A 22,461-nucleotide genomic window follows, 5' to 3' on the forward strand; every position below is an offset into this window, starting at 1 on the left:
ATCGTGCGTTTGTTCGATTGCAAGATCCGGAAAAAAGATCGTTTCGTGACGAAGGGAAATCCGTGGAGAAGGTGTACGTGACGTCATCGGATGAAGATCAGAAGTCAACGGAACGAGTCGGCTTTTCCGTGGAGCCGTCGGTGCTCGGTGCTCGGTGCTCGGTACTCGGTACTCGGTACTCGGTACTCGGTACTCGGTGCTCGGTGCTCGGTACTCGGTGCTCGGTACTCGGTGCTCGGTACTCGGTGCTCGGTGTGGCTCGACACGTGAAACCACAGGAGGAAACAAAAGCTGGTTAAAAGGATTAAAATGACCGATCATTACCTTCGCATTCTGCGAAAGGGTGTGTGTGTGTGTGTGTGTGTGTGTGTGTGTGTGTGTGTGTGTGTGTGTGTGTGTGTGTGTGTGTGTGTGTGTGTGTGTGTGTGTGTGTGTGTGTGTGTGTGTGTGTGTGTTTATTTTTTGTTTGTGCGTGGGTGTGTGTTTGTTTTTTGTTTGTGCGTGCGTGTGTGTTTGTTTTTTTTATTCTTATTTAATGTGTGTTTATGTCTGTTTTTGTGTGTGATAAAATTGTTCGGAACAGTGTGTGTGTGTGTGTGTGTGTGTGTGTGTGTGTGTGTCTGTGTGTGTGTGTGTGTGTGTGTGTGTGTGTGTGTGTGTGTGTGTGTGTGTGTGTGTGTGTGTGTATATATATGTTTATTTTTTGTTTGTGCGTGTGTTTGTTTTTTTTATTTTTATTTAATGTGTGTGTTTATGTCTGTTTTTGTGTGTGATAAAATTGTTCGGAACAGTGTGTGTGTGTGTGTGTGTGTGAGTGTGTGTGTGTGTCTGTGTGTGTGTGTGTGTGTGTGTGTGTGTGTGTGTGTGTGTGTGTGTGTGTGTGTGTGTGTGTGTGTGTGTGTGTCTGTGTGTATGTATGTTTATTTTTTTTTGGGTGTGTGTGTTTGTTTTTTATTTCAATTCATTTTTATTACTGTTATATTGGTTCACGAAAAAAATAAGTGACCACAAAATTCGTTATTGTTGTGTGTCTGTCTGTCTGTCTGTCTGTCTGTTGGGTTGTCGATCGAGTCGAATTTTTTTTTCGATAAATTTTTTTTTGATCGACCCTTATTTGTTGGTCGTGGTGTCGGTCTGTCCGTGTGTGTGTTTGTCGGGGGTTTTTGACCTCCTTGCAGTTGCTCGATTTTGATGAAATTTGGGTGGGAGGAGCAGTTTATGACCTCGTTGTGCCACGTCAGTACTGGTTCCTCACGGCCCTTTGGTTGCCTAGCAACGGGACTTTGAAACTTTTTTAAAATCATAAAAAAAAATATTTTTTCGAAAATCAAAAATTGGGTCATGACCGACTGTGGGCAGTACATTCAGCCATATTGTCAAAAATTTCCAGCCGAATCCTATGAAAACTGTCGGAGAAGATGGACTTTGAATGAACCCTGGTCAAAAACAATAAAAAAAAACCAATGTCACCCGCAGGGTGAACCGTATCTTGCCAAAAGGTGACCACGTGTGACTTATTTAAGGTCACACTGAGGTGAATAGAGCTGCTATCCACGAGGAGCGACTCCTTGAGGAATATCTGCCGACGAGAGATTCCGATGAGAATCGTTCTACAGAGTAACCATGAAAAATATGCGTTTGCCTCATAACGTCACCAAATGATGTCATAATGTCTCAAGCTCGACATATCTAGAAAGCACTCATCGAGGTGTTCAATTTGAGGTACTTCACGATATGGTTCCTAAAACTTGAAAATTTGACCTTGGGGTCAAATATGTTTGACCTTTGGCGCTAACCATGAAGGTCAAGGCCAATCGCCACCAAAAATTAATCAGCTGAGCGCCAGACCATGAACTATATTCCCATGAAGTTTGAAGACGATCCGATCAAAATTACTCAAAAAATAAGGGTTTCGTCGACTCCCCTGATTTGCGCCAAAGTGACCTTGACCTTTGACCTTGACCTTCAAAATTTTGTACACTGAAAGGGACCTCTATAGGCCTCTGATATGTGAAGTTACAAAAATTTCCAATGATAACTGTGCTCTGCAGAATTTTTTATACGTGATTACAGACAAACAAAAAAAACAAAAACAAACAAAAAAAAAACATACAAGCTGACTAACATATCTTGCAAAAACTTCGTTTTGGCAAGATAAAAAAACGAAGTTCGTTATATCTCAGAGACTATGAGTCAGATATACATGAAACTGGTATGGTAGGTTCATGGTATGTCCTAGTTATTTGTGAGAAAGAACTGTTGCTATGGACCCTCCGTTGCCTCGCAACGGCCGAAAAACCTCTAAATGTGGGGTATTTTAACGAAAAAACAATCTGCAGCATTAACCCTTGAAGCTAGAATCATGAATTTTCTTGTGCTTAATCCTCAGATTATTCCCCATCGAACGGGCCCATCGTGTCAGGTTCTATTGCGTAGTCGACTACCCATGTCCGCCTACTGGCTTGTCTGTCTGTCTGTCCCGAGCATAGCTCCATGGGTTTGATCCGATCCTGATAAAATTTTGGTGGGAGGTTTATATCATGATCCCGTTGTGTTTTCCTGAGAATGGGCGTGGTGCGAACATTATGGGCGGAGCCACGCCCAAAAAAACATGTTTTTAGGAGGTAGCCGATTTCAATTTGCATCTTCTCCGAGGGGGTTTTGTCGAATCTGACAGGGGTTTTGGTATTTGGTTATCCCAATGGCACCTGCATAGCCCCACGGAGCTCGATTTTTCATTTTCGTCCCAAGATCAAGGTCACAAGGTCACGAACTTAGAAAATTGCGAATTGTGTTTTTAGGGGGTAGCCAATTTCAATTTGCATCTTCTCCTATGGGGTTTGTCGAATCTGGCAGGGGTTTCAGTATTTCGTTAGCCCAATGGCACCTGCATAGTTCCACGGAGCTCGATTTTTCATTTTCGTCCCAAGGTCACAAGGTCACGAACTTAGAAAATTGCGAATTTTGACATAAAAATCCATCTTCTCCGAGGGGTTTGTCGAATCTGGCAGGGGTTTCTGTATTTCGTTAGCCCAATGGCACCTGCATAGCTCCACGGAGCTCGATTTTTCATTTTCGTCCCAAGGTCACAAGGTCACGAACTTAGAAAATTGCGAATTTTGACATAAAAATCCATCTTCTCCGAGGGGTTTGTCGAATCTGGCAGGGGTTTCTGTATTTCGTTAGCCCAATGGCACCTGCATAGCTCCACGGAGCTCGATTTTTCATTTTCGTCCCAAGGTCACAAGGTCACGAACTTAGAAAATTTCGAATTTTGACATAAAAATCATACGACCGCCCAAACTTTGAGAGCTGGGATGACAATATTTTTTATGCATAATCTTGAGGTCATTCCCCACCTAAAGTCTTTGAACCATTTTGCTCTATCTCGAACACCTTGCCCGTGGCGCCCCCTTCAAGTTTGTTTTTACGCTGATTTCATGAAAGTATGGATAATCCGAGGAGTGTGAAATGCCATATAGCCTATATGACGTTGTATTGTTCCTGGAATGTTCCAGAGGAAGTTTTGCACCAAAGGTCATAATCCTTGACCTTTGACCTTTAAAGTTCACAAAGGTCAAATTTTCAAAGTTGTGGCAATCAAACCGGGTTTTCGACCTTCTTCGATGAACTAACTCCAATCAGCTATAGCACATATCCTGTTTCCTTATTTTAATGTCCACAACATTGTTTTGTGACCTTTAAAGGTTATGCAAAGGTCAAATTTTGAAAGTTGTTGAACGAAACCGGGTTTTCGACATTTTGCAGCTAATAACCTGTCACTCGTACCACATCATGTTGATCATTTTTATAACTTGGTCAAAAATTATCACATTGTCTCATCCTTGACTTCTGAAACAATCTACATCGTCAAATACCGCTCGTGAACCATCGTAGTCTTCAGACTTGTTTTTTTATTATTATTTATATATTTTTTATTTCGTGTGTGTGTGTGCTTATGTTTGTTTTTGTGTGTGTGATAGAATTGTGAGGAACAGTTGTGTGAAAAAAAAAAAACGAGATGTGCATGCATACAATCACGACTGTGCATGCTTGTTTATGCAGAGGGTGAAAATGACTAAATGTACACATTTTATGATGAACAAGTCTTTATAATAAATACCTCGTTTTGTTTCTTTCAGGTGATGTGAAGGACTAATTTTTGGCAAATTGAACCCAATCATCAAAACCAAAAATAGACAAATGCAGCGTGGAACACCACAGAGCCACCATTGTGGAGCTTTATTTTGCCAATTGCTACTCACCAATCACGACTCTATTACTACTACTCACTACTCACCAATAACTACTCTATTACTATGATTCACTTCTCACCAATCACGACTCTATTATGATTGGTCATAGACATTTTCGGGCAAAGTTTGGTTTGCGAACATGTCCCACACGGAATTCAATATTGCGCTTTGCTGAAGGACACAGGTCACCCGGCAGTGTAACAGATACAAAATGGTCAGGCTGAAGGAATTCAGTAAGAATGAAGAAACAATTGAAAGAGTGAGGGAAGCAGTCTGACAGAGCTCGAAGAAGTCAGCAAGAATGAAGTCTCAAGAGCTGGGCATTAATAGGGGAACTATGCGTACAATTGTGGAGAAGGATCATAGTCTGGATCTCTACAAAATCCAAGTGTCACAGCAGTTGAAACAAACAGACGATCCGCGATGAAATGTCACGTTTCTTCTGAAACACTGAACAATATGGAATGTCAAACTTCTTTTTCCTCAGCCATGAATGCACACGTTTCAACGGAGGTAATCTGACTTCAGTCATTTTCAAGAAATGAAGAAATGTGAATGTTCCCAATATTTCCATACTTTGTTGTTTCAAATATCTGGCATCACTAAGTTTATACTGTTTGGATAAAACAATTTATCAACAAAATAAAAATGTGTTCATGAATTAATTGTCACCCTATATAATCAGGATTCATGTGTGCGTGTGTATAATCACATGCACAATCACACACAATATTCGCGTATGGGTGTGTGTGTGTGTGTGTGTGTATGTATGGGTGTATGGGTGTATGTGTGTTCTGTCTGCCACCAACAGTCACCATCTCCACATCTGTGTGTGTCGTTGGTTGTTATCTCCATATGCGGGTTTCAGAAGGTGGAATGCAGTCCTCCCAAGGCTCGAAGTAACCACCTCCGTTTCAGTAAGAGTGGTCACGAATCATGGACCAAGGTGTGACGTTTTCTTATCAAAGTTTTGTTCCGAGGGCTCTTTTGAGGATTGTCACTGAGCCCAGAATAGCCTCCAACTGCAGTTTATTTGTAGTAATATTCCCAGGGATGGCTTTTAAGATCTCTGTCAGGTTCTTTTTTCATTCCCATTGCTACAACTATCATTGGTACAATTTCTTGTATTACTGGTATTACTGATCTTATCAAGATAATCTCTTGCCCATAAAGATGGTGGCCGTGAGTGAAATACCCGGATGTTGTGACGTCACTGAAAAGCATCAATCGATCACCAGAGAACACACAGTCAATCGGCATCTTCTTCACTCTGGCCCCCTCACATGCCACACCCTCATGCTATATGTTGATATATAGCATGGTTCTTGGAAGGATATTATGAAGGCTATTTGTGTTCTACAGTCTTCAAGGATATAATTCAACTTAAATAAAGGTTTAAATGCATATAAATAAATAAATTCCAAGTTTTACCGCCGTTTTACCCAGTGTCTATTGCATCACCCTTTCGAACACATTCCATTAGTTCTTCGTGCCTGTTGTTTGTGTCCTTTATAACATCCTTAAAAACAGTACGTTCCTGTTTCAAATTATTTTCAATTCTGTTTGACTGCCTTTCAGGCAGGCAGAGTAAAATAATTACGTCAATCCTCTGAGTATGTGCAATCAGGACAAATTCAAAGATAAAGTACTGTTAAACTGCAGGTTTGTTTTCCGATTTGTGTTCAAAATGTAACATTCAATATAAATAAGTTGTTCCTCGATAAACTGACGTTTACAGACACACAAATGGACGGACGGATATTAACCAATTGCTTAGCTCCGCTTTTCACTTTGCTTGCACAGGGTAAAGATAAACAGAGCCGTTGACCTTGGGCGAAGAGCCGTTGAACTTCCCGGAGCACACATGCTGCTGATGATGCCATCTTGTGATCGCTTTTCTCTTTGCAGTCAGGAGGGCAATTCAGGAGAAAACTCTCTTCCAAAGGAATGCCAACCTATGGGCTTTATGCATACTCTAACCTTTAAATGCTGAGTGTTCACTTCTATATGTTCTTCTGCTGTCTTCATGTGGATCTCTTTCATGTGAATGACTGTATGGGTCTGCTTTTTGAATTGATGTAGTACTACCACGAACTATTACCTCAACGTACGGCCCCAATTATTCCCACCGGCTTTCACAAACCGGTGAGCCAGGCTTGATTCAAGGTAATTTCGGTAGAAATTTGAAATTTATTCAGGATGCTGGCAATAACTCGCCTGCTCCACAATCGATACTGTATTGTGGGATCATTCACATTCACAAACACCGAGTCCTGGCAGATGGATCCTCTGGCTTCATGTCCTTCCGATGGACGGTGCACACATTGATGGGTCGTCCTGCCTGTGAGTAAGCTTAGAGCTGTGTTGAGATTCAAACAAAGGTGAGACAGATCAAAGGTGAGTGCGCATCCCTTTTTAGGCAACTCTTTTTCAATTGATAATTGAGGGAAACGTCTCTGTAAATTAGTGGGGTGTTCAAAATGTTCTCAAAACGAGACAGTTGACACAACTTCAAATTCATCAATATGCCAATAAGTACATGTTATTAGTAAGGGAAAAAAAATTCATTTATGTTATTATGCAATAAAATTTTAAAACGTTTGCGTTTCTTTGACATTCAAGAGGATGTCATTCCAAGAACCTTTTGAACGCCCCATGTATCTGCAAATGACCATTCATATCATAAAAAAAATCCATCCATTGGGACCATACTCTGTGCAGAGCGTTGGTGCTGCCAAAGCAGTCTCCTTGGCTATTGGACACAATCCTGGACGGGTCGCCACTCCGACACAGGAGACAAGCAAGCTGGCACTAATTTTGCCGACCTCAGAAGGTTGACAGGCAGAGTCAACCCCACCTGGTATTAATTCAACAGCTGAGCAGGATTTGGACTCAGGATCCTAGGATCACAAGCCCACCCCCCTAACTGTAAAGCCACCAACAGGCATATAAAAATGTTTTTTGGATAAAAAGTCGGAAGTCATTTCCATTATTTCTGACTAATAATATTTATGAGGTCTTTGCAACTGAGGGGTTTCAGTATCCATGATGCAGTGCTCGGGCACCACATTGGTTGGTAAACGAAACAAGTGAGAAAAGGTAATCAAAATAAAGACCAATTACTGCACAGTAGTCCCATAAAGGAAGCCAGACATAACACACACACACAAACACACATTATGTACTGGTAAGTACTTACAAATCTATTTTATTTGTAGTTATTACCTTAACTTTAAGCAATTTATTGATTTCCCAACACCCCGCATCATCAGCTGGGAACCGTATCTCATCGAGGTTTCGATCCTTTCAGCACAGAACCTCTCCAAACAGCAGATCCACTGTTACGAATGTGGAAGCCATTTGCACACAAACAGCCAGCAGTCCCCAAGCTTAGTTATTTCGATAAGTATGTGTTTATAGTTAGGGCACATCCCCGATGTCTAACGGGAATTACACGTGTGCGCTGCGAAGTTTCTTTATAGTTAGTTTTTTTTTACATCAATCCCCTTCACTTCTTCGCACCACCGACCCCATTGCCCACGTGTTTTTGGCTGAAGGCGTGGGCGGAGCCTCCATCGCATCAGATCGAGGCTCCGCTCCGAGGTAGGGCATGGAGCGTTTCCTCCAGCCAATGGGCGAAGGGGGAGCAGGGCCGAGGCGCTCCGGCCAATGAGAGGCCAGAGTGCCGGAAACTACTACAGAGCCTCTTCGGGGGGCGGGCCTCCGAGACGCCCCAACACACCCCCCGAGATGCCCCGTCCAATCAGGAGGCTCATCACCTCAGGGCCGACTCCGCCCCAGTCAGATGAAGTGTTCGCCCCATCCAAAGGGGAGAGGTTCGGAGTCATCGTGGCCATTGCTCTTGGCGTGCGTCGTGAGCGTCGTGGTCATCTGCGATCGTGAACTGCGGTCTTTTGCTGCGGCTCCTCGTGGTGGTGGTGGTTGAGCAGCCAGGGTCGTGGGTTTGTGTCCCACCGTGGTGGGTTGGAGTCGGTGTGACCGCACGAGGCGGAAAGGTTGTTCCTTAGCTATTAACCCTACCCCATGCCGTCAGAGAATTGGTGAGCACGGTCCCGTACCCGGCCAGGCTCTGTTCTCCCAACTGAACTATCCTCCTCGGCTGGAGGACTGAATAAAGACCCGACGGGGTCCATTTCTTTTGGGTGTGTGTGTGTGTGTGTCCGTGGACCCCGTCTTTAAGTAGAATTGCTTAAGTGTTTTCTTTTTGTTGTACATTATTTGCATTGCTTATTCGGTTGTAACTCTGCTCTGTGTCTCCCTTCCCGATTATTGCCCCCATTATAAATAAACCTCCAATTGTTAAATGTTCCAGTTCGTTACCCGTGTTTTCTTCCATTGACCCAGCACGGTGCGGGCTTGAGAAATAGTGAGGCCGTCAGTGCCGTAAGTTGTCATTGAGTCCGACAGACTTTGGTAATTCCGCTCGGTTACACCGGACCGAGGTCGCTAGAGCGAACCGGTTCGACAGAGTCCATTGAGGGTGTGACTTCCCCGGTAATTTAACGATGTGGGTACTTAGGTATATTGAAATTTGGCTATTAACCCTACCCCATGCCGTCAGAGAATTGGTGAGCACGGTCCCGCAGTGACCTGTGACCTTCGGAGTTGTCCGAGAGTCACGACCTAAATTCCAGATGTTTGGTGGGAGGCGGCTCTGCTCCACCTGGCGGCCGTTCCTCACCACCGACCCCCGGCCCACAACACCACAACCCCAATCACAGGTCCAGATCAGTAGATTACTCAACATCAATCAATGGACCCACAACCCAAAGTTGTGTCCAGACAGTCAGTCAACACAACGATGCAACATCCTTATTCAAACTTATTTAATTGTTACTTTTATTTAAAGTATTATTACATATGAATAACTTTAATCATACACCACTTTATAGCGAATGCGGTGAGCTTCATACTTAACGCATGCACATGAGAGAATAGGAAACAGCAAAACAACGACAACAACATCCCTGACGATTTCGAATCTGTGTCGTTGGCTATGACCCTTTTGCTTCCGGTTGTTTTTAAACGCTGTGCGGTGTATAAACACGATTGGGTTTTATTTCTATCTTGTGAATATTACTTAACGCGTGCACATGAGAGAATAGGAAACAACAACAACACAATACCATGGCAATTTGGAATCTGTGTCGTTGCCAATGACCCTTTTCCTTCCGTTTTTTTTTTTTTTCCGGTTTTTGTCATGGGGAATGATGCATGCCGGGAGATAAAGGCATCGTCGGAGACATGAAATACCCAAATAATATCAGACATGGTGTATATTTCCTCCACTGATTTTAATAAAGATATGTTCCGCATCATCAAAAAAAATTTTTTTATCGTGATTTACGTTATTTTATCGCTGATCCCGAATCCAGGCTGAAGAAAGCGGAAATTGCGTATACAGTTGTGAACAAGTTATAGGTAAAGTCAGAAGCGAATGTAAGAAGAATACTACGTTCGCTTCTAGTATTTTTTTTTTAGATGAGATCCTGTTCTCAGCGGTGTAGTTGTCGTTGTGAAGGTAATGTTGAGGTATAATGTTGAGGTAATATTAATTTTTTTCAGATGAGATCCTGTTCTTGGCGGTGTAGTTGTTGTGAAGGTAATGTTGAGGTGTAATGTTGAGGTAATATTAATTTTTTTAGATGAGATCCTGTTCTAGGTGGTGTAATTGTTGTTGTGAAGGTAGTGTTGAGGTAATATTAATTTTTTCAGATGAGATCCTGTTCTCAGCAGTGTAGTTGTCGTTGTGAAGGTAATGTTGAGGTAATATTTATTTTTTCAGATGAGATCCTGTTCTAGGCGGTGTAGTTGTTGTTGTGAAGGTAATGTTGAGGTAATATTAATTTTTTTAGATGAGATCTTGTTCTCGGCAGTGTAGTTGTTGTTGTGAAGATAATGTTGAGGTAATATTTATTTTTTCAGATGAGATCCTGTTCGATGCGGTGTAGTTGTTGTTGTGAAGGTAATGTTGAGGTAATATTTATCTTTTTTAGATGACATCCTGTTCTGGGCGGTGTAGTTGTCATTGTCAAGGTAATGTTGAGGTAATATTTGTTTTTTTAGATGAGATCTTGTTCTCGGCGGTGTAGTTGTCATTGTCAAGGTAATGTTGAGGATTTTTTTTTTTTCAGATGAGATCCTGTTCTTGGCGGTGTAGTTGTTGTTGTGAAGGTAATGTTGAGGTGTAATGTTGAGGTAATATTAATTTTTTTAGATGAGATCCTGTTCTAGGCGGTGTAGTTGTTGTTGTGAAGGTAATGTTGAGGTGTAATGTTGAGGTAATATTAATTTTTTTAGATGAGATCCTGTTCTAGGCGGTGTAGTTGTTGTTGTGAAGGTGATGTTGAGGATTTTTTTTTTCTTTCAGATGAGATCCTGCTCGAGGAGGTGTAGTTGTTGTTGTGAAGGTAATGTTGAGGATTTTTTTTTTTCAGATGAGATCCTGTTCTCAGCGGTGTAGTTGTCGTTGTGAAGGTAATGTTGAGGATTTTTTTTTTTCAGATGAGATCCTTTTCTCGGCGGTGTAGTTGTCGTTGTGAAGGTAATGTTGAGGTAATATTAAATTTTTTAGATGAGATCCTGTTCTAAGCGGTGTAGTTGTCGTTGTGAAGGTAATGTTGAGGTAATAATGTTTTTTCATAGCAAAAAGACTGTTTAATTTGATATATTTAAGAAGCGAATGTAAGAATTCTACGTTTGCTTCTCGGCTTTGCCTATTCCATATTATAATACTATATTAAGCGATAAACATTTTACCTTGCAGACATGTCCATTACACAGCACCTCCATCCAACCACAGACTCAAACTGTCATTAACAACATATTATAACATGCTGCACTGCGTATCCTAGCAACCATTAAAAACGATTTTAATGCTGATTTATAATGTATTTATAAAATAATATTTATTTTATTTTTTATCGAAATAAAACAAGGCCAAATTATTAGTATAACCTTCATTGCAGTCAGTCAGAATATCGAGACAAACGTGAGAGATTGCAAAGCGACTGATGCAACCGTTGCGAAGGAAGTGAACACAACCAACATGGCGGCGCGCACGGCATTATGTGGTATATCTAAAAACCCGATGCAGTCACGACGCATAGACTCGATTAACGATAAATCAGACAATTGAAGAAATTTGATTAAAATTGCCAGAAATAGTTTCTTCAAGATTCGCACAAGAAACAACTGACTGACCGACTGTAAAAAAACCAACAACACCAACAACAACCAGGGACAGGGGGTGTGGTTTGAGCATTTGCCGTTTCACTGTCTGTGGAAAACTGTACGTTTTGAGTGCAGGATGCGGTTAGCGGGGCGGGGAATAGAAGAGGCTGTTTTGGGAGACGACTATGGACGAGATGGTGAGCGAAATGTTTCCTTCACGGAAAGTCTGGATGTTTTGCTTGTTCTTGCAATGAAATGGCGTTGGATTTCTAACGATGTTTGATAAGATGGGCAGTGCTGTGGCATTCCGTTACTGCCCGGAGTTAAAGGGGAAAATACCAAGAGTAACTGGAGAAAAAAACACATTGTTTTGCAACCGACCAGGAGGGATCAGGCGGGACCGCGACCAGTCGGTTACTGAGGTGAGCAGTACGATGCAGGGCACATGGGGGAACGCTTTCACTACGATGTGGGAACGCTTTCACTACGATGTGGGAACGCTTTCACTACGATGTGGGAACGTTTTCACTACGATGTGGGAACGCTTTCACTACGATGTGGGAACGTTTTCACTACGATGTGGGAACGCTTTCACTACGATGTGGGAACGCTTTCACTACGATGTGGGAACGTTTTCACTACGATGTGGGAACGCTTTCACTACGATGTGGGAACGCTTTCACTACGATGTGGGAACGCTTTCACTACGATGTGGGAACGTTTTCACTACGATGTGGGAACGCTTTCACTACGATGTGGGAACGCTTTCACGACGACGTGGGAACGTTTTCACCGCGATGAGGGAACGTTTTCACCGCGACGCGGGGACGTTTTCACTACGATGTGGGAACGTTTTCACCGCGATGAGGGAACGTTTTCACCGCGACGAGGGAACGTTTTCACCGCGACGCGGGGACGTTTTCACCGCGACGCGGGGACGTTTTCACCGCGACGCGGGGGGACGTTTTCACCGCGACGCGGGGGGACGTTTTCACCGCGACGCGGGGACGTTTTCACCGCGACGCGGGGACGTTTTCACCGCGACGCGGGGACGTTTTCACCGCGACGCGGGGACGTTTTCACCGCGACGCGGGGACGTTTTCACCGCGACGCGGGGACGTTTTCACCGCGACGCGGGGACGTTTTCACCGCGACGCGGGGACGTTTTCACCGCGACGCGGGACGTTTTCACCGCGACGCGGGGACGTTTTCACCGCGACGCGGGGGACGTTTCACCGCGACGCGGGGCGTTTTCACCGCGACGCGGGACGTTTCACCGCGACGCGGGACGTTTCACCGCGACGCGGACGCGTTTCACCGCGACGCGGGGACGTTTTCACCGCGACGCGGGGACGTTTTCACCGCGACGCGGGGACGTTTTCACCGCGACGCGGGGACGTTTTCACCGCGACGCGGGGACGTTTTCACCGCGACGCGGGGACGTTTGCACCGCGACGCGGGGGGGACGCCTTCCCCGCGACGCGGGGGGGACGCCTTCACCGCGACGCGGGGGGGACGCCTTCACCGCGACGCGGGGGGGACGCCTTCACCGCGACGCGGGGGGGACGCCTTCACCGCGACGCGGGGGGGACGCCTTCACCGCGACGCGGGGGGGACGCCTTCACCGCGACGCGGGGGGGACGCCTTCACCGCGACGCGGGGGGGACGCCCTCACCGCGACGCGGGGGGGACGCCCTCACCGCGACGCGGGGGGGACGCCTTCACCGCGACGGGGGGGGGGGGGACGGGGACGCCTTCACCGCGACGGGGGGGGGACGCCTTCACCGCGGCATGGGAGGTCGTGCAGTACGGCACTAGAGGTGGAGGTTCTGTGCAATATGAATGAGGTGTGTGGTACGCAGTACATGGGGGAAGTGTGCTCCTGCGGGCCGCAAGCTAAGTGCGATCAGTACAGCTGTTGTCGTAATTGATGAAGATCATGGTTATACTGTCATGTTTGTATTTGCTTTGTTTGCAAACGTATCAGTGTAGCCTTTCCAATTTCCCTTTTCTACTTCCAACACTTCCCTCTTGTCCTTGCTTCATTTGGCATTTTCATTGAAAGTTCCTTCAAAGTTAAAAAAAATAAAATGTTGAGTTGCTTGTTTCATGGTGAGCCCCTCCCCCCACTCTGCCCCCCCCCTCTTTTGACATATTCTTCATTACCCAATGATTGTCCTCTCTTTTGTAATTGTTGTATTCACATTGCTAATTGTGAAAATGCAGCCAAATCACTGTTGCCTTTAGCATTTCTTATTTACTTATTTTCTACAGAGTCTAAAGCTCAGTCCACATCTGCACGGATATCAATCCGAGTATAAAGCGCATCACAAGTGTGCAGAAATCGGTTTTTACTCTACAAATGAGCTCAAGGCACCAGGTAGATGCAACGTTCTCTGCTGGACGATGAGTTTCAGATTATAATTTGTAATATCGAGTGGACATAAAGCCATACAGGAAGAAGTCGAAAGGAAGGCATGGATGGTGTGTACACCCCATACTCCGAAAGAGACACCACGACATTGGAAAAGCAGACCCAGACTGTGTATTTTTGGACCATTTTTGTGCTCAGGGAGTCTTCTGTCATTGAGGCAAGGACTTCCCCTCACCGGTTACATCGACGTCTCAACTCCAGCACTGATCAAAGAAGAATGGTGTGGCATAGTTCCAGATATGCCACGTGTTGAAGATTATGACACCCACGGTGGTTGTTCGCTATCTGGTGGCAATGTGGGTTTGATTTCAATCACTACAAGGTGCGGTCAGAATAATTGTATCCGTATCCATGTTCGGACATACGTGAAAACAGACATTGAAAACCACTTTTCGCGATTTTTATTGTAGCTATATCCGTATCCTGTATCTGGAATGTAACTTAAGGTTCGTGAAGGAACCTCAACATAAATGGTGCAAATGCATGAGGCAGCACATAACTTGACTTCACACAAACAGCTGCTGAGCTTTAGGGAAGTGATGCAACTTCCTGGGCACACTGGATATCGTTGACGTCATCTTTTTCCTTCCACACTCAGTTGTGCAATTAGGGAGAAATTTCCTCAACTGTGCATACCAACCAATGGTGTTTGTCGGTGCTCTATCTTTTAAATGCAGAGCATTAAGCGAGGAAGCAGCATGTCCCATCTTAAGAAGTCTTTTGTATGACTTGGCCGAGGTCAGAATAAAACCATCGACGGATCCTTTTGAAGCATAATGCTACCAACAGGTTCATTTGTAAACTATCTGATATACTCGAGGATGGGTGATGGGAAGGAATGCCATTTGATAGGACAGGAGTGATTTTGAACAACTAAAAGGACACTTGGTAGAGTGCATACCTCCGCCATGCAATGCCTGATGCATGAAAACATATCAGGCCAAATACATTTTTGAACTCGAGGGGGAGCACTCGGTAGAGTGCAAAACCTCCGCCGCCAATACTGCTGGGTCACTCGAGTGAACCTGATATCCTATTCATTCAATTTGCCGTCAACAGTGCTCAGAGTTATAGTTTGCAACTTTCCCTTTTACTTTTAACTTTTACATACTCAATTCATTCGTCATAACTAGATTCCTTGAGACAGTAATTGATTTTACGTGGGTATATCCACCAGAAGTTCCAAAATCAGCCGCAATTATAATTTTGGCATGTTTTTTTTTGTTGTAAATCACTTATGACATGTAGAAATGCAAAAAAAAAAAAAAAGAAATTTTGTTGAAAAAAAAGTTGCAAAATTTTTTTTCTCTAACAATTTTTTTTTTGGGGGGGGGGGAGTTGGGTTGGAAATCACTTAAAACATGTAGAAATGCCAAAAAAAAAAATTCAAATATTTTTTCAAAATGGCCACTGTTGCGGCCATATTGGATTTTGGACCAAGTCCAAAATCTAATGGCATGATCCTTGGACCATACTTAACCCCCCCCACCAAGTTTCGTCGAAATCCGTCGAGTTTTTCCGTAATACTGTTCACAAACAAACAGAAAGGGGTGAAAACAGTAACATCCGATCTTCGATGGCAGAGGTTAATAAAAATTCAAAAATGCTCATATGCAGATCTGGACTCGGATCTTCACCAAATTTGAATCAATTTGTCCTTGTCACACACCCATCGTGTCCACCAAGTTTCGTCTGCATCCGCCCACAACGTTTTGACATATCATGCTATTTATCGGTTTCGCTCGATTTCTCATTACTGAAGAATCACTTAAAACATTCTCGTAGCCGGATCCGGATTCGAATCTTCACCAAAATCTAATCACTTCGTCCTTGTCACACACCCAACCTGTCCACAAAATTTCATCTGAATCCGTGCACAACTTTTTGAGATATCCTGCACACAGACGAGGGTGAAAACATAACTTCCTACCACCTTGAGTGGCGGAGGTAATTGGAGATTTCATAGAACACGATACCCCGCACAGTGTTACATAAATTTTAATAAAATAATGATTTTAACGACAGTTTAAAAAAAAACATTCGAAAGTTTCATGCTGTTGAAGTAGTCCAGAAGCGGTCCCGAATACCACCTTCACACACCACCCCATCGAACCTTTATTCAAATTGAAGTACTCTACATTACTGCAAAACTGGAGGTTCTTGGAAATATTTTGACAGCTGGTTTGTATACTACAGTGTTCACGTATATAATTAGATTTAAATGAAATAAAGATTGTAAAAGTCGTGTAAATTAATTATTTCTGGTTTTACCGACATTTTCTGCAGTGTCTGTTACATCACCCTATCTAACACTTTACCTTAGTTATTCGTGCCTGTTGTTTGTGTCCATTATGACGTCTTTACAAGCAGTAAGTTTTCTCTTTGGTATGATTTTCAATTTGGTTTGACTACTAGACAGGCAGACAGGGTTGAAATAAATAAATAAATAAATCACACCCATGTCCGAAGTAAGCGGTGAAGTTTAAAATGAAGAAAGTAAAGGTCTGTTTGTGGGCACACGTGGTGAAACGGTAAACGCCAACTTGTGACACTGGTTATCACCACACAGAGGGTTAGAAAGATTCTTCTTCTGCATTTTTGACGGATGAAAGGAAGGAAGGAAGGAAGGACATACCAAATATTGAAGCGACTACACCGCTTAAAAATTCCATCACACTGCTCTCTGTGCATGTGCGATCAAGACGACACATTCTGAGCCACGGTACGGTAAAACGAAAGGCTTGTCTTCGTTTTCACGTTCCGATTTGTGTTCAAAATATAACATTCGATTTAAATAAGTTCCTCGATCATAAACTGATAAGACAGACAGACAGAACGACGGATGGACGGGCATGAACCAATTGCTTCACCGCGCCTTTTGCTTCGTGTTCATGAGGTCATAGCACTGGGACCGCTGTAATGCCCCCGATGTCATCCGGCATTGCAAAGGCTTTAACAAAAGTCTACTAAACTGTCAACTGGGTTGAACAGAAAACAGGTTGGAAGTAAATTTGAATGCTCTAAGCAGGATTGCAGGATTGCAGGACATCGTTAATTTTGCCTATGCAGTTTAGTGCTGAGAGATATAGAGATATAGAGGTATAGATCAATTGGGACAGACACCGTCATATTTGTATAGATACAGAAAGGTGGATCGAGTAAACGTTGCTCTTAACTTAAAGGTGGTCATGTTGTCCAAGTCGATTGATTTGATTAAAATGCTGATCTACTGTATTTAGGGATGTTGTCATGTAAGATGTTTAATTGCGTAATCGAGTCGACTTACAAAGCTAATAGATATTGATGAAATTAATCCTGACAACGTGCCTCGAACAGACGATAGTTTATACTTTAACAACGTAATCTGAACTCCCTGTCACTTTTATTAATCGGAAACTAGTGCGTAATGTTGTTCTTTTATTTCACGTTCTATCGTATGTACCCCTTGGTCCATTATTAGCTCGCACCGGCCGCATGCAATGATGTGTGACAGGTGCTAAGCATCCGTGCATTGTTGCTTCTGTCCATGAAACCCCATAAAGTTGACAGCAAGTGGCTCGACAGGTTGTTTCATTTTGGCGAACGCATGTTGGACTGGGATTTGATTCCAAATTTGGCCAGGTAGTTGCATCGTTTATTGAGGAATGGTCGCACTGCTGATTCAGCGCCCTCACGACATCCGGGTAGCAATTTGTGATGTTTGGGGGTTGCGTCGGTGGTGACTCGCCACCTCTTTTCAAAAGACACCGTGGAACGTTTAACGTCCACCAACTAATGCGAGCAGATAAGACAGCCAGCTTGATGTCCTGCCGATGGATGGCACACACATTCATGCTTTGTTTGCGAGACACCAGAGTGACGGTTTGGAGCTGGATTGAGATTTCAACCCAGGCGAGACAGCTTACAGGTGAGTGTGCAAACCCCTTGGGTCAAGGCCATCCTGCCAGCTCTTCAAGGGAACATTTAAAAAATGATTTTCTGTGCACCTTCTTCTCATGGTCTCAGCACACTGTTCTCCAGCTCTGATGATGCAGGAACGGTGTTGCATTCGGGGCTGGGCTGCATCTATAAGCCGGCATGGTGGTGGGCGTTGGCTCACTTTGCGCTATCTCTGTTCCTTCAGGCTACACTTTGCTTTGTAGATCAAACCGCAGTTTCCTGAAAGTGCTTTTATCAGTTATTGCAAAGATGGTTTTCAATGCTTTTTCCAATGTGTACTTTTTTAGTTCTGTGTATTTTGCTCACGTTGTGAGTTAGGTTTTTTTTTGTCATGGTTCTCGTTGGCCTTCATTTTTGCTCTCAGTTTCCACGGATTGTATCTTCAAGTCCACCTTTTGTCGACATTAATGATGTAAAATCCGTGTATGCCTGGCGTTGGCTTGATGGTGAGGGTGGCTGGCTTGGGATCCAAAGTTCCTGAGTTTCAAATGTTGTTCGGCCTTTGAATTAATACCGGGTGGGATTGACTCAGTCTGTCATCCTTCTGAGGTCGGCAAAATAAGTTCCAGCTTGCTGGGATGATTGAGCCATTCGAGTATCCTGCGTCAGAGTGGTGACGGATGCAATCCAGGATTGTGTCCAATAGCCCAGGAGACTGCTTTGGCAGGACCGACGCTCTACAGAGGACGGTCCCAATGAATGGATCGATGGAAAAGCCGTGTCCTATGAAACTGTAGCTTGATCCTTCAAATTGTGAGGCTTATTTAAAAAAAAAAAATTGTGAACCAGATATCATTTCGATCTTCTCCATGTTGTTGGCTATATATGGCACCAACGAAATGAATAATTGTTGTTTTGTTGTACTTCCAGACAATCCATATAATTGTGCCTCAATTTTGAGAGTGATTTTGGGTAATTCACCAAAGAGTGATGGAAGCTCACAAATCAAACTGGTCCAGGGAACAAGAACACTTTTGCATGGTTTTTAAACTCTGGGAGAGGAAATAGTTACATACACTTTGCATGTCAGACAACTCAGACAGGAGATGACAGTTTCTTTCTTATTTATATTTAAGTACTACACTATATTTTTAACAGTGACCTAAGGTTCATGGAAGAGCTTATGATCTCATGGAAGAGCTTATGATCTCATGGAAGAGCAGTGATGTAAGAAAGAACTAGAATGGCACTGGGTAGAGCACATACCTCAGCCAGGCCGATTAGTTTATGTTTTGTATCCCACTGTTGGCCGGATCTGGATTGGGACCTGAACCAAAATCTAATCGGCTTGTTCTTGTCACCTACCCAAGTCATCCACCTAGTTTTGTCGTAACTCACCCACAACCTTTTGAAATATCGTGCTTTTCATCGTTTTTCGTTCCCTCGCTCAATAGTGAAGAATCACTTTATTTATTTATTTATTTATTTATTTATTTATTTATTTTAATCTCTTGTATTCGGATCCGGAGTTTCACCAAAATCAAATCGATTTTTTTTCTTGTCACACACCTGACCTATCCACCGAGTTTTGTCCGAATCCGTCAACTTTTTGCGATATCCTGTTCACAGACAGACAGCGGTGAAAACATAACCTCCGTCCACCTTTGGTGGTGGACAGTTCTCTGTTTCACCGCAGTCTGTTATTGAAGTATCTTTTTGTAAAGGCATTTTCAGATCTGTTGGGATATGTGTTTTCACGTCACCATAACCTCTAAATGGCTATCTGCATTGCTGGAGGATGTGATGCAGGAGAATGATGTGGGGGTGGTAATAGATATGGCAGATAAACAGACATCACAGCACAGTGCAAGGCAGCTATAGGTAAAGTTATTAGGTTTTTAGGTTGCATTCACTGGGAAGATAACTTATAAATCAAAAGAGGTAGTGCTAACACTGCATAGGAATTTATTGAGGTCTTGCATAGAATATTGTTTGTATTTTTTGTCATCACATCTGAGGAAAGACTGAGCTGTTGTACGGAGGGTTTACCGTAAAGAGACAACATTGACTCCGGTGCTTACTTGAGTCAGCCATGAGAACTGGCTGAAGGAGAGAGTAGTTTAGACATTAGAAAAGTGGTCATTTTGAGTGATCTGATAGAGATATTCAATATAATGAAGTGTACACACTCTCGATAAAATGAATGCAGAAGGGTTTTTCAGAAGAATGGACAGTGACAGGAACAGGTTAGAGAACAGTGAAACATAAGGTGGAGTGTGGGGGTGGTAGGGTGACGTGTTCGAGACCTGAGACCTGTCGGTAAAGAAGAGGATGGTTAGGACAGTACTAAGTCCCAGGGGTCCTTCATCCAGAGAGTATCTAATGCATGGAACAGTCTCCCTGGGAAGGTAGTGGAAACAGAAACAGCAGATAGATTTAAATATTGGAATCAGGTACCGATTTACATTGGGGATAGAGGGGTACATCGATATTGCCAGGAATGGAAGGTAGTAGGTTAGTTATAGACGAGTGATTTTGTACATTTGTACTGATTGTGAGACTGTCTCTTCAAAATGTGAATCATCCTTGTAGTTGAAGAAGGTGTAAGGTCCTTGCCATAATATCGAGTAATACATTGAAAAATTTGAGTTTGGGTTATGAATTTTGTTTTGTCATTTTTACAATCCTTTCCAAAACGATGCTTTTACACACATGTTAAAGGAGGAGGTAATCAAATAAGAACTTCCTCGTCACTTGCTCAAGGCAAGTATCCCATGGGAAAGTTTGTCACCTCTTGGTTGGATCTTTTCTCTTGGGATTTACAGCCAGACTTAGGCAGCCAAATTGGCTCAGATTGACTGTCCTTGGCAGGTTAGCTGTGCTGCTGACACTGTGTGCATCCTGATTCCTCTCGAATCGGAAACCTCGTGGCTTTCACTGGCTTTGTCATTGGACTTTTATCACGAGTGACTGCTACGTGCTTGACTACTTTTACAGAATTTTCTCCTCTTTATTTAAATCCAAAATGTTCTCAATTGATTGCTTCAGAAGGCTGTAAGTTTGAACAGATTTCAGTTTGCAGCACGACCTTTTAAAAATCATTCAATTCTTGTTTTGTCTTTCTACCTCCGCCACCGAAGGTGAAGGAGGTCAGGTTTTCACCCCTTTTTATCTGTTTGTCTGTTTGACTGTGTACAGGATATCTCAAAAAGTTGTGGACGGATGCAGATGAAATTTGGGGGGCAGGTTCTGTGTGTCACAAGGACAAACTGATAAGATTTTGGTGAAGATCCGGATCCAGATCCGACTACTAGAATTTTTTAAATGCTTCTTCACCATTGAGAGATGGAGCCAAAAACGAGATCGTACTTTATAGCATGATATTTCAAAAATGTATGGGGCCCGATATGTTCTCGTGAATCACGCATTACATGACGGAGGTATGCGTTCTACTGAGTGCCCTTCTAGTTAACGTTATGTTTGTCTGTTGCTAAAAACAGTTTGACCAAAAGTACTCCCACCCCGCTACCTTTCTCCACCCCACCAAGACTTTTTCTAAGTACGACTTAGGTTCAAGTGGAATGACGCTCGGCAGAGTGCGCACCTCTGCCAGGCTGAACAGTTTATATTTGCTATCCCACTGACAGGCCGGATCTGCATCCAGACCTTAACCAGAATTGAATTGGCTTGTTCTTGTCACCTACTCATGTTATCCACTAAGTTTTTTGTCAAAATCCATCCATAACTTTTTGAAATATCCCAATGTATAATATTTTTGGCCCCATCTCTCAAAGGTGAAGAATTACCTGGGAAATAAAAAAAAAATTCCCAGATACGGATTCGGATCTTCACCAAAATATAATTAATTCGTCCTTGTCACACGCCCAATCTGTCCACCAAGTTTTGTTCGAATCCGTCCATAACTTTTTGAGACATCGTGTCCACAGGTAGTTAGATAGACAGACAGGAGTGAAAACATGACCCCCATTCACCTTTTGTGGGAGAGGTCAATGCATTATATGATTCATTATAACATTATAACAAAAGTCTTTAGCAAAATATATTATACTGATAGGCATGGACCAATATAATGCATTGTGATGAGGGCTTTTACACTGCGTTTGTGAGTTTACAGAAGAACATGTGACTGATAAATATTTCTGAAAAGCTATTGGTTTTGTTAGCCTGTTCTGTAATAAAAGTTATTGGTTTTGTTTGCCTGTTCTGTAATAAAAGCAATTGGTTTTGTTTGCTTGTTCTGTAATAAAAGCTATTGGTATTGTTCGCCTGTTCTGTAATAAAAGCTATTGGTATTGTTCGCCTGTTCTGTAATAAAAGCTATTGGTATTGTTCGCCTGTTCTGTAATAAAAGCGATTGGTATTGTTCGCCTGTTCTGTAATAAAAGCGATTGGTTTTGTTTGCTTGTTCTGTAATAAAAGCTATTGGTATTGTTCGCCTGTTCTGTAATAAAAGCGATTGGTATTGTTCGCCTGTTCTGTAATAATAGCTATTGGTTTTGTTTGCCTATTCTGTAATAAAAGCTATTGGTTTTGTTTGCTTGTTCTGTAATAAAGCGATTGGTTTTGTTAACCTGTTCTGTAATAAAAGCTATTGGTTTTGTTTGCTTGTTCTGTAATAAAAGCTATTGGTATTGTTCGCCTGTTCTGTAATAAAAGCGATTGGTTTTGTTTGCCTGT

The 22,461-nt window shown here is 43.0% G+C and overlaps 2 protein-coding genes across 6 annotated transcripts in view; one reads left to right on the plus strand and one right to left on the minus strand.

Moving 5' to 3' along the window:
- The window catches only part of LOC147032449 (ras-related protein Rab-5C-like), a 52,203-nt gene extending 41,146 nt beyond the window's left edge, over positions 1 to 11,057 (minus strand). Inside the window, exon 1 of one of the 2 annotated variants that reach the window (XM_085870095.1) lies at positions 11,037 to 11,055. The gene's annotated coding sequence lies outside the window, so the exon portion shown is untranslated. Of the gene's footprint in view, positions 1 to 11,036 lie in introns of both variants that reach the window. The other variant, XM_085870094.1, reaches the window with a different exon arrangement.
- Positions 11,058 to 11,495: 438 nt separating this feature from the next.
- Positions 11,496 to 22,461, plus strand: part of LOC147032450 (uncharacterized) — a 113,032-nt gene continuing 102,066 nt past the window's right edge. For 2 of the 4 annotated variants that reach the window (XR_015055166.1, XM_085870090.1), the window contains exon 1: positions 11,497 to 11,647. The gene's annotated coding sequence lies outside the window, so the exon portion shown is untranslated. Of the gene's footprint in view, positions 11,648 to 11,675; positions 11,873 to 22,461 lie in introns of those variants that run through there. The other 2 variants (XR_015055164.1, XR_015055165.1) reach the window with 2 other exon arrangements.

The sequence above is a fragment of the Eptatretus burgeri genome, chromosome 2 (assembly GCF_056783735.1).
Source record: "Eptatretus burgeri isolate ZD-2024b chromosome 2, Ebu_testis_v1, whole genome shotgun sequence".
Lineage (NCBI taxonomy): Eukaryota > Metazoa > Chordata > Myxini > Myxiniformes > Myxinidae > Eptatretus > Eptatretus burgeri.